This window comes from Gallus gallus, chromosome 2 (genome assembly GCF_016699485.2).
Source record: "Gallus gallus isolate bGalGal1 chromosome 2, bGalGal1.mat.broiler.GRCg7b, whole genome shotgun sequence".
NCBI classification, from domain to species: domain Eukaryota; kingdom Metazoa; phylum Chordata; class Aves; order Galliformes; family Phasianidae; genus Gallus; species Gallus gallus.
In genome coordinates, this window is record NC_052533.1 from 23,095,494 (window position 1) to 23,107,109 (window position 11,616).

An 11,616-nucleotide genomic window follows, 5' to 3' on the forward strand; every position below is an offset into this window, starting at 1 on the left:
TAAGCAGTCAGGCAAAGTAGTGAACATCTAAGCATTCTCTCTCTTGTCCTTGAGTATTTCTGTTTGTAAGAGATTGCATTCAACTTGTTTAAGAGTTAGAAATTCTCACATTCACAGGGTATTTCAGGCTCTAAGAGCAGTTTGGAGGACTCTCATGACAACCTGAAGAGCATCAAGCATCTTTTGTTCATTGTATTCCTACAGAGCAGATATGACAGTCCTTAACATATCAACTTCTGTAACTGTACGGGATGACATTTATTCTTCTGTGAGGAACTACACTCACAAATGCAGATGCTATCATCTTGCTAGATGATACATGGTAAATTATACCACCAGGTTGCAGTAATGAAAAGAGAGAGCAACGTATGAGAAGAGCCTAGTGAGGGAGCAGCTACTCAGCCACAGGTAACTAAGCCAGAAGAATCTGGTTTGTGCAACAGAAAGTGAGACCCAAACAGGTTCTGTACTGAAGACAGCATAGATGGATACACATTTACTATTGCTTCATAACAGAAGCAAACTTCAAATGGAAAATCCCTTTGGGGAGTCACATTCTATCTTCACAAATCACTTAAATCAAGGAAGCATGATTTGATATAGATAGCTGCTCCAGTCCTGCACAGAGGATTTGGATACAAACAAGAGCAACCAAATATAACTGCAGAAATATCTGTGATTTGTCTAAGCAGTTAACACTCGTTATTGATACCAGCTGGAGAGAAACCAACAGAAATGGAGTCTTCCACCTGCATACATCTCAGCTGAAATGCTGCCTCATAGCAGATATCTCATACTGGAGCATGTGGCTAATTCACCCCATGAAGTTAGCCAGTCTTTCATTACCTTTCTCATTTTTTCTGTCGAGCTCTAAGCAGTGCTATGGATTATAGCACTTCTTGTTATGCAAGCACCAAAAACTGACGAAATATTTCTCCATAAAAATACACATAAAGAAAGTTCAGGTGGCCTTTGAAGAGATACTGCCAAATGTGGAGTCTCACTCCAGCCACTAATAAAAAAATTAAAATAGAAATTCAGTTTCTTTTCCTCTTGCAAATAGATGTCAGCACATTCTTAATGGTAGAGTCTTGACATCTTTGTAACAAGCAGCACTGTATTTTCAGAAGCATTTCATATTATTTAACAAAGGTGTGTTTTTATTTTCAGCTTAGTTGTGAGACGACAACTCTAATGACAAGACAACTCATCTTGACTCAAGCAACCTCTAAATACATCTGTGAACTCACTTGGCATTACCTGCAGAAGTGTCCAATTTCTAGGACAAAACAAGTGAATAAAAATCTGTTTTTGCAATTGTGAAGGGGCAGCTCAGCACTTAGAAGCAATTCAGGAGGAGAAAGGCATTTCAAACACAGGCTTTTCAGTAACAGCAATTTTCTAACTTGTGATTCTGTCCAAGCTAATGAAGACCTCACAAACTAAAGTTAGCATGTCAAAGCTGCCAACAAGCATACGTCATATCTTTTTTGTACTGCTAGAGCTACTATAAATAAAACCTAGTGAAACTGTGGATTCAAACATATTGCAAAACTTATCAAATGTATTATTCATCTGACTTCTGGTAACAGTAAACAACATTCATAAAGAGCCATGGACAGAGTGATATGGCTCCTGTATGCACTGCTGGATACGACCATGCAGGAAATGATTTGCCAAACAGTGCTACGTGAGACCATGACAAGTGAAGTAATGGATGCATTATTTCCACAAATGCTACTAAAAGTGTAGTGTAAAATGTCAATTCTGCCAAATCTGTGCCAGGTGTTTTAACAAGTATAACCAAAATACATAAATGATCAAAAAGCCACAGTCCAGAAGCTTATTTTAAAGTAAGCTTCTGTTTGCTTCAACCTTTACTGAACAACTGAACAACATACAACTACTGTTAAAAACCAGGTGCAGTGCAATCATGCCAAACTACAGTGGACATTTGCATGAATTTTATTTTTCACAGAGGTCTTTTGTACTGTACAGGTATGAACAGCAGTGCAATATCATCTTTCTGTCTCTTCCTGGACCCATTGAGCTGCTCCCTGTAGGCTCCCAGGGCCGTGGTGCTCACGTTCAGCTGCTCCTCCTTTCAGGACTCGCCTTGCAGGACTACAGCACTGAAGCATGCAGCTTGCTAAAAACTAGTGCTCTCTACAGGATGATCCTCATCCTGCAAGCATTTGGGGAACCAGGGAGAAATCTATGGCTGTGTTGCTCTTGTGCTTTATGTCTACAGCTCTGTTTCCTATCACCCCTGTTAAATGACTTCACTTTCACCTTAAGGCTGAATCCCAAAACTTCTTGCACTTCCTTGGTTGTATTGCATCCATAAGTGTCAGCAGAGACAGTCAAATGGAGGTCTCCATCAGAGAATCACAAGTCCCTTCCACCCTGGTGACCCAGTCCTTAGCCAGGCATCACCCCAAACACAGGGAGCGGCTCAGGGGCTCACTGAGGCAAAAGCCTGCATCAAACCAAGCCCAGCATTGTTACTAGTGCTGTCAATGAACTGAGGTATGGCCAGTCTCACTGCTCTCAGCACACTGCATCAACTACCCCTGCACAAGAAATCAGAATCTCTGCTGTTCACAGGTAATCCAGTACAAATTTTACCCAAGATGAAGGGCAACTTTAAGCAGCCTTGTGCACGGGCTCTCCATCCTTCCCACCTGCCAAACTCTACCATCAAAAACCATGACTGCAACAGTAACAACAACAAAAAGCTTCAGCACAAAACATCTAGAGTATACCTGCTATTGATCTTCAAGCATCTTTTTTAAAATTAACACTGCTATTTAGCCATGTCATCTTTCACAGCTGCTTCTCCGGATTCAGATGAACGAGAGCTACCCTATAAGGAGATTTCTAGGGAGGCTTTCCCTGCTTCAGAACTACTCCTCGCAGCATCTGTATTGCAGCAAGTGTTCTCTGGACAAAACAGCCCCACACAGAGATCGCAGGGCTCTCGTGAAGCAGTGCTGCCCCACAGCCACCAGTGCTCTGCTTCTCAGGACTCGGCCACTTGTTCCTGGAACCTCTGCTCGTGTCAGAGCACAAAGTCAGAGCACAAGTGTTGCTGGAAGTCGGACCCACTCCCTACAAAGTGAAGTGACTGAAAGCAGCGTCCAATGGGAAGTGGGAGTGTGATCAAAAAGCGGCACAGAACAAACGATATGTAATTTTTGTGCTGTTTGTTGGCAGGCTATTGCTAGTGAACATTGAGCTTAAGACTGAAGTAAACAAAATCAGAGGGAAATAACACCTACCCTTAAGGCACTGGCCACTCATTTGAGGGTACCTTCCTCAAAAGCATCAATTAATGCTCAATCCCATTAAGGCTGCTTGTTAAGCACCGAGTACTGATGCTCTAGACCTACAGCAGGGCCTTCAGGAAGGTGTCTCTGGCTCTGCTACCTCCACTGCAATTTTCTGAAGGGAGTGAATTTTTCTCTGCCTGGATGCCCCTCTCACATAAGCAGCAGGAATTGGAAGCGCTCACCATGTACTAAGAGGGCTCCTGGAAGGCCCATGTGCGACCCATGTGAGCATTAATAGGAGATTTAATATTAGCTCCAATGGCAGCAATTAGGACCTGAACATCAATTGTCAGAAAAAATAAACAAAAAAATGAGCTTAATAATATGTAGAACTGATGAGCATTTGCAAAACCGAATCTCATGGCACTTGCTATCACAGCTTCCAGGCAAGTGTAGCTCAATTATTTTGTTGCTCATTTTTTTCCAAAAACTGTATTTGTTTGCATCATTTTAAAAGTAAACATAGAAGAGACTTTCTTCTGGGCAATGACTTTTTAGGAACTCTAAGTCATGATATGCTTTTCCTTCTTCCATTTTTGCTTACACAAAATTGATGGAAATTATTGGCAGCTATTTTGGTCATGACCATATCATTAAAATGACAGGACTTGCATACAAACAAGTGCTTGTTTAGCTTCTTAACGGACTATAGATAACAGCTTTTAATTAACATTCAGTACTAACTGGCTAACTTTCAGCAGCGTCCCATTCTACTTTGCTATGGGAGGCAGGTTGGAAGGGAAACACTTAGGCAAAACATTCTACAGAACACTGTTTTCATCTTGAATGAAAATTCTCAACTTTTTCAAAAGGTTTTCAAAAGCCTTCTACTGTAGATGTGAAAGAAAAAAGTTTGCTAAACTGGATTTGGTGAGCTTAATAAGCTAATTCTTGCACATATTTTATGCAGTAGTATTTCAGCAAGGCTTTTAGAAAGGATGCTTCTGTTCCTTCACCTCCCCTTAAAGCTCATGAGCTATAGAGAACTAGACCATACCACAGAACACTATTATTAGCCAATAATTCTATAGTAAATCAAATATTAGCTGTTCATTTGTAAATGCCTTTGCCATAAGCAACATAATTTGCTATGCCCCCATCCTGTCTGAATACCTGTGTTATAACACAGTACATGTGCAAGCAGCAGTCTAACATGCTTATAAGCCATTCTGATGAAAATGCCCATGAAAATATGAATGTAAGGCAGGTCTGAATGGCCTATTTCTCATGAATGTACAAAACAGCTTGTTATATATAGCCATTTTTAAACGTTAAGATCTCCGTGCCCATCACCCATGATTTCAAAACACTGCTGTGGAGAGTTAGAGATATCACTGCTTGCCACTTGAATTTCTAACCAAAGTTGGCTGACACTAAGTCTTCAAGTGATAACAAAGACCTATGGTGAAACCTACTCTCGGAGTGGGTCTGAACGACAACATGACTTACCCAAGATTTACACGGTTGGCATACAGTAGCACTGTCAGGTAGGTTTTAGCTCATCCAGCACAATTTCACGTCAGCTACTATATGCAAGTTACCACAGAGGCAACTTAGCAAAGGTTACCTAATGGCAAAGGCTGACAGATGTCTGGAAACGTTCAGAGGAAACACTTGCTCTCCTGTATTTAATTTCCCTAATTCACAATTACTGAATGAGTGGTGAATTAAATTCCCTCATCAACCTCAGCTGCTGAGAGCCGAGAAGCGGTGCCAGGACCCTTCTGGGGGCAGGCATGGGGCCTCCTGCCAAACACTGCCCTGCCGGCACCGGGGGAAAGGAGCAGGAGCTCAGTTTGAATCTGAGCCGATGGAAAGACAAAGCGTGCAGTAATGCAATGGCTGACTTCATTCATTCTCAACGACGTAACTACTGTAACAGGGAAGCACACAGTCTCAGGGAGAATACCGTGTTACCCTGAAGTTCAGGTGGGCACAGCAGCGTGGCAGGAGGGCATCTGTTAGGTACTGATGATACTGAGTGCAGGAGGTCCGGGGATCACATATTCCTATTGGAGGTCTGGGGATCGCATCTTCCTATTTGCTCTTTTTATGAATGATTTTTTCGTGCAGCATTTCAGCTACAAATGACATTCAGTAACCAGAACAAACCAGAAGTTTTTCTCTTTTCCTTACAAACTGTCAACTACCTTAACCTTGTCAAGAAGCCCGCAAGAATGAAATCAATACAGCAATTTGAAGACAAAATTGGCAGGCGTTTATATTGTGCTTGGACACACCGAGTAAATAGCCTCATACATCAACCTACCGTCACCAGCGGCACCGCTCCGAGACGGACCAGTGCCGCTTTCACACCGTTATCACCGCAGCGGGAGCCCGGCGGGACGGAGGGAGCGCGGAAACAGCGGCGGGCAGATCGGGGAGCGCTGGTGCGGGCTCAGGTGTCCCCCAGCCGCCACGCCGGCAGCCCCCGGCCACGCTCGGACCCACGCAGCCGGCTCCCTTTTCATTGTTCGCCTTACTTTCCCTACCCGGCTCGCTTCCCGACCCTCTCCCATCCCCTCGCCCGCTCGGAGCGGCGAAGTTGCCGGGACTTACTGCGGCCGCGCTCCCGGCGCTCTCTGCTCGCTCCGCGGCTGCCGGCTCCCGGACGGCCCTCGCTGCTCGGACACCCCGGCACTCCGCGTCCCGCTGCGGCTCAGCCCAGAGCCGAGCCCCTCCGGCGGAGCCGTACCTCTGAGAGCATCCGCCTCCTCTCGCCCGCGACGCGCTCTCCCTCCCTCACCCCGGGCGCCGGGAGGGCTTCGCGCCGACGTCGGTGCGGGGCGGATGGAGAGCGCCCGGCGACAGCAGCGCCTCCCCCACGCCCGCCTCCCCGCGGCTCCCGGCCGCCTGCTGCCGGCGGGGCGGCCGCGCCGAGCGGGCGGGGCGGGGGCGGCCCCGCGGAGGAGGCGGAGGTGTCAGCGCGGAGTCCCGTCACCCGCGTGGTGGCGGGGGGGGGGGGAGGGATGCGGTGGCCGAGTTGCCGCCCCTGGGTGCTGCGTGCCGTGAGGCGCCTCAGGGCTCCCCTCAGCGAAGCGTGGCTCTGCGCGCTCACGCCTCCTCCTCGTCGTCGTCCCGGAGAAGTTCCTCCGAGCCCAGCCCGCGTCTCGGGAGAGAAAAGCCACGGGGATGCAAGGATCGAGGCTGCCGGCCGAGGGGAGAGGAGCGCGGGCTGAGGGAGCGGGGTCCCGGCTGCCGTGAGGGGATCGCCGCTGTCCGAGGGAAACTGCAGTCGGTGCAGCGGCCGGCAATCATCGAAACCCCTGTTCCAAAAGTTATGCGAGCCTTTTAAGCGCAGGGTAAGCCCGGGAAAAGGTCTTCCCCTCCGCCCCACGCTGCCCCGGAGGGAGCAGAGCCGTACCCGCGAGGCAGCAGCGGCTGTCGAGGCGTGAGGTGCGGCTCCGCGCTCTGCCACCTCCCGCTGCCCTAACGTCCCCGGCTGGCACGTCCTCGAGCCGGGGAGAGAGGGCTCACCCCGCGCTGCCTCCGAGCGCGCAGCGGGCAGCTCCCAGCAGGTGGAGCCGGGGGGCAGCGGGAGTCGCCCTCCTCAACCATCGTCCCCTTCAGATTTCAGCCTTCGCGGTAGGCTTTGCTCTTTCTCTTGTGGAAACAGCCAGGAGAGTCTGTGGGACACGAGCTCTCATAATGCCGTGCTTATTTTGCTGTTCGCAGTTCTCTGGAAGAAGCAGGAACCTCGTGGAGATTTCCATGGGCTGCACAGTGCCCACAGCCCCCACCCACAGCACTGCTGTGAGCCCACCGCCACCCAGTGAGATCAGCTCCATGCTAAGTGCTGGAGGTCGCAGCATCATAGAGTAGAATCATAGAATCATTAAGGCTGGAAAAGACCACTAAGTTCATCTACTCCCACCGCCAAACCATCCTGACCATGCCCATTGACCATGGCTCTCAGTCCCACATCCACACGTTTCTTGATCACCTCCAGGGACAGTAACTCCATCACCTCCCTGGGCAGCCTGTGCCAATGCATCACTGCTCTTTCTAAGAACTTTTTCCTTGTATCCAGCCTGAATCTCCCCTGATGCAACTTAAGGCCATTACCTCTCGTCCTGTCACTGTTACCTGGAAGAAGAGGCTGAACCTCACCTCATCACAACCTGCAAGATGTCTGTGGAAGAATGGTTGGTAGGCACATCCATAGCCCAAAGATTTGAGAAGGAAGAGTCCTTCCCTTCATTCTAACAGTAACTCCTGTGAGGAGAAGTAACTTTTTAAAGATCTGGAAGCTTGGCATGTTTTTGCTACCAGGAGTTTCAGAAGCAGCTGAGAGGGTAGATCACCAATTAGGTTCAGATTGCTTTAGGGCTGAACTACATATGTCACTCCAAATGTAATGCCTCCTATTTATTTCCCATGGAAATGACAATAGATACAAAGAGCACCATAACAATATTTGATAGAGCACATTCTCAGCTACGAAGCACTTGTTTTTCAGCACAGTCACCACATTTAGCTCTGCATTTTTGCCAGTAGTGAAGAAGAGCCTGCATGCTGTGCTCATAAGGATCTGCACCAGTGGATCCAGTGCATCTGCATCTGCAGCAGTGCCTCCACAATGTCACCACAACTGAAATGCACCATCCACCACCTCACTATACTCATATCCACTGTCTGGTGTCCATAAGCATTCAACAAGCATCAGTGAATGTCAATGGGTGCCATTTCTTCTGCATGGAGGACTTTTGTTCCATGTCTTTGCTTTATACAAACTTCTGTGTCAGAAGCCATTCTGTCAGACTGCCCCTCTGCTGCCATTTGTCACGCAGCAAGAAGATGGAATGGAATATCAGTGGAATATTCAACATTTACTACCATACCACCAACATCCACCTCTTATGTTGTGGGCCAACATAATAACATAGGAGGCATTACTTTCAGAGCAGCCTTCATTCAAGCAGGCAGGTGACAGGCTCTTTCCTGTTGGTTTCTGCCACAGCCCTTTAGTTTTTGGATGTTTCTGGCTAATAGCATTCATTCCATGGTTGGAATTGTCACATTCTCAGTGACTATTTTTGTACTTCTTTTAAAACGGATTTTTTATTGCTCTGTTTTCTTAGTGATGTTCGTCTGCTGAAGTACAAATCTGTCATTCCATAGTATAAAAATAGCTTTTCTAAGGTTTTTTTTTCTTTTGTTTTTTTTTTTTGTTTTTTTTTTTTTTTTAGATAAACTCTTTTTGTTAACCATTACCTTGCACATGAAAGCAACACTTCCTGATTTGTTCTGCTCTAAGCAATTCCATCATAACCTTGGGGCTGCAAGCATGAATAGTTGCTATTTGGCATGCATGTGCAGTGCTGATCAGGCCCATAAATAACCACTGGAAAATTACTATTAATGGTACCTTGATGGTTTTATTTCTGTTTGTGCTCAGGAGTCATTACAACACATTGACCTCTGTGTAGAAGAGGTGGCTGAGCTACTGTTGTGTGTTGAGATGGTGGTTCTTCCTACTTGAAAAGATAAGCAAGTAAAAACTTAGTTCTAAGATTTCGGTAATTTCTTTCTGTTATCAAGAAAAATGTATTTTCCATGTAGCCCAGGGAGTTGCACATTTCTGTAGTTTGGCTCTGCAAAGGTAAGAGATTGCCCCTTTTTGCAGCTTTTTTTGAATATATTTTGTCTACCTTTAATTGTTCTCCAGGTAAGGATGCCTCTTGTGAAACATGCACTGTCCTCATTTTGTTTCTCAGGTGCAGAGTTTGAAATGGCAATCCCAGATTACAGCTGGACCTATGAACTGTTCGCAGTTTGGGCAGAGGCGTTTCCACCATCTTTTGTGGATGCCTGCACTGCAAACTGTTTGGAGGTGAACAGTTTCCCTTCACGGTTTGTGTACCTTTCCTAAGAGGCATGGTGCATCCCACCGAGACAGCGTGGAGCACAGTGTCTTCGGATAAGGGTTTGTTCATATCTATATCCAGGCAAACAAAGAGTGAGCACTGAGCTGTCCCCTGACGACCATCCAGGCATGCTCTGTCCAGTGATAAGTAGATTATAAACAATGCACTGGAGTGAGTGCCACACACTTAATTTGAATGAGAAAATGGGAAGAGTGAAAGACTACATTTAAACAAAAATGGTAATAAATATGGCCTGATCCATTTCAGGGAGAAGAGAATCAGAATTTGCCATTACCTTCAGCTCAAGTCGCATCGGCCCCATTAAGCCTTCAGTGAGAATATTTAAGTCTCTTGCGTACGACTTTGTAATCATGACTCTGCACTCCTAGGATTGACTTGATTAAGAACTGTGAGCACAGTTACAGCACTATCAGCAGCTGTGCAGGCTTCCTAACCCTGCTGCCTGTAAACATGTCAGCTCAGTGAGAGGGAAATTCATGGAGCCAGCATAGCTGCCATTCAGGCCATGTGTCCCCAACCAGAAAGTTTCTAATTTTCAGAGAAAGATATCACTCTGGAATTAGGGATTTGAAGAATGACAAATAAAGAGCTTTCTGAATCTACTGCTTGAAGAAGTCTATTCAAAACATGAAAGGTGAGGAGAGGTATAGAAATGCTCGAGAGGCTGAAAGGTATATGAACAAATACTAGGAGTATTAGGGGAACAGAACAGTGCTGTGTGATAAAAGACAAGTGCAAATTAGGAAAGTTGTTGCAGAAAGATATGTGAGCACAGCTGATGATCAAGGAGCAGAACAGAGATGTTCAAACTAAGACCTGAGGTGCCAGATTTTCAGGAATCTGGGGCTCTGATGCACTGCACCACTTCAAGTTTCAGTTCTCACAAGTTAGCAGGGCATAAAATGCACTACTGCATAACATAATGCAAGATGTCTTGAAAATACATTTCCCTCCATTTTCCCTCTCTCAGCAAATGTAAAGACAACAGCAATCATCGGTCTTACCTGTGTTTGAAATTCTGTACTAGGTGAAGCAACTTCCCCCAGGGCAATACTGCAAATTTCTCGTATTCCTGACACTGTTATTTCGACCCAGGTCCTCTCTTGAAATTCAAAAACAACCACACTTGGGTAGGGATTAATTCTGATAATGGTATAGTGTAGGCATTTATTTCTGCTGCCCTTTTAACCCCTGTGAATCCTCCTCAGACTTGAAGCTCCCATTCTCCCAAACAAATTAATAGAGATGGAGAAAGAGGTCTTCAGGAACAGCATTTTTTGGAAATGTGATAGAATTAATATATGTTAGAAAGACAAAAAGATGAATTTAGAATAAAAGATGTGAAAAAATGGAAAAGAACGCCTGTCTGAACAATTCCTCTAATGATTGGGACACACAAAAGCACTGAATTTTGGAAATAGCCTGAGAGAAATGTCAGGAATGGGAAACAATTTGGTGGAGGTGTCAGGAGGACACCTTACCCGGGTCACAGACAACTTAGCGATGGTGTAACTTAGTGTAACCTTCATTGCCAACCCCAGAAGCCGTGGTGACATGCAGGTGGTGGTGTTCTGTTTGTTTTAGCTTTATGTTGTTTGTTTTCAGAAACTTCAAAATCAAGATTTATGTGTTTATCCAGCCTTGAGCATCTAATTATGTATACCAATTATCCTATGTCACAATAGATTTATTTCAATCAGTTTCTTAATCTACAATGAAACACAGGTAACAGCACTCACCTCCTCACTTAACTTTCTATTTTTAATTTATGTTACTTTATCTATCTAAGTATTGGTTATTCAGTTCATCTCAGAACATTCTTAAGAGGATCTCCAAAATACTTTGGAATGATGGGAAAAAAAAAGGGACATATGTCTCTAAAAGGAAAAGATCTCTCTCTCTTTTTTTTTTTAATAAAATTAATCAATAATTAGGAAATGCAGAAGTTGTAAATAAAAAAAGAAGAAGAGGGAGAAATGAAAAGTACAGGAAGATCAGTTATAATCACTTTCCCAAAGAACAAGGAAAAATGGGCAGACTCCCTAATGTAGAAATTTCAGTTACTAGTATTTGTATTGTATTCAGTTCTCTATACAGGGGAGGCTTTTAATTTAGAAGACAGCGGTATACGCTTTCATTAGTAGAACACTCAGTAATTACAAATGGTGGTGGTAGAAACAAAGTGTGCTTTGCTTCCTCTGTATAGGGAAAAGAAGGCAAACAGGATAATGAAAATCTAGGCAACAGGAAGGCTTCCAGAGCCTCAGTATGCAATTCCTTCTGAATCAGCAGGCATTTTCCAACTCTGCTCAGAAGCTGCTACCCTGGGCCTCCCTCAGCCAGTGAGTAGGTGTGCGTGACCTGAGAGAGAACCTCAGCCAGGCATCAGAAGGAGG

At 45.3% G+C, this 11,616-nt stretch overlaps 1 protein-coding gene across 1 annotated transcript in view; it reads right to left on the bottom strand.

The window, feature by feature from the left end:
* CALCR (calcitonin receptor) overlaps nt 1–6,107 on the bottom strand; it is a 144,862-nt gene extending 138,755 nt beyond the window's left edge. The window contains exon 1 of the mRNA XM_425985.8: nt 5,892–6,107. The gene's annotated coding sequence lies outside the window, so the exon portion shown is untranslated. The remainder of the gene's footprint in view (nt 1–5,891) is intronic.
* Between the last annotated feature and the right edge of the window lie 5,509 nt (nt 6,108–11,616).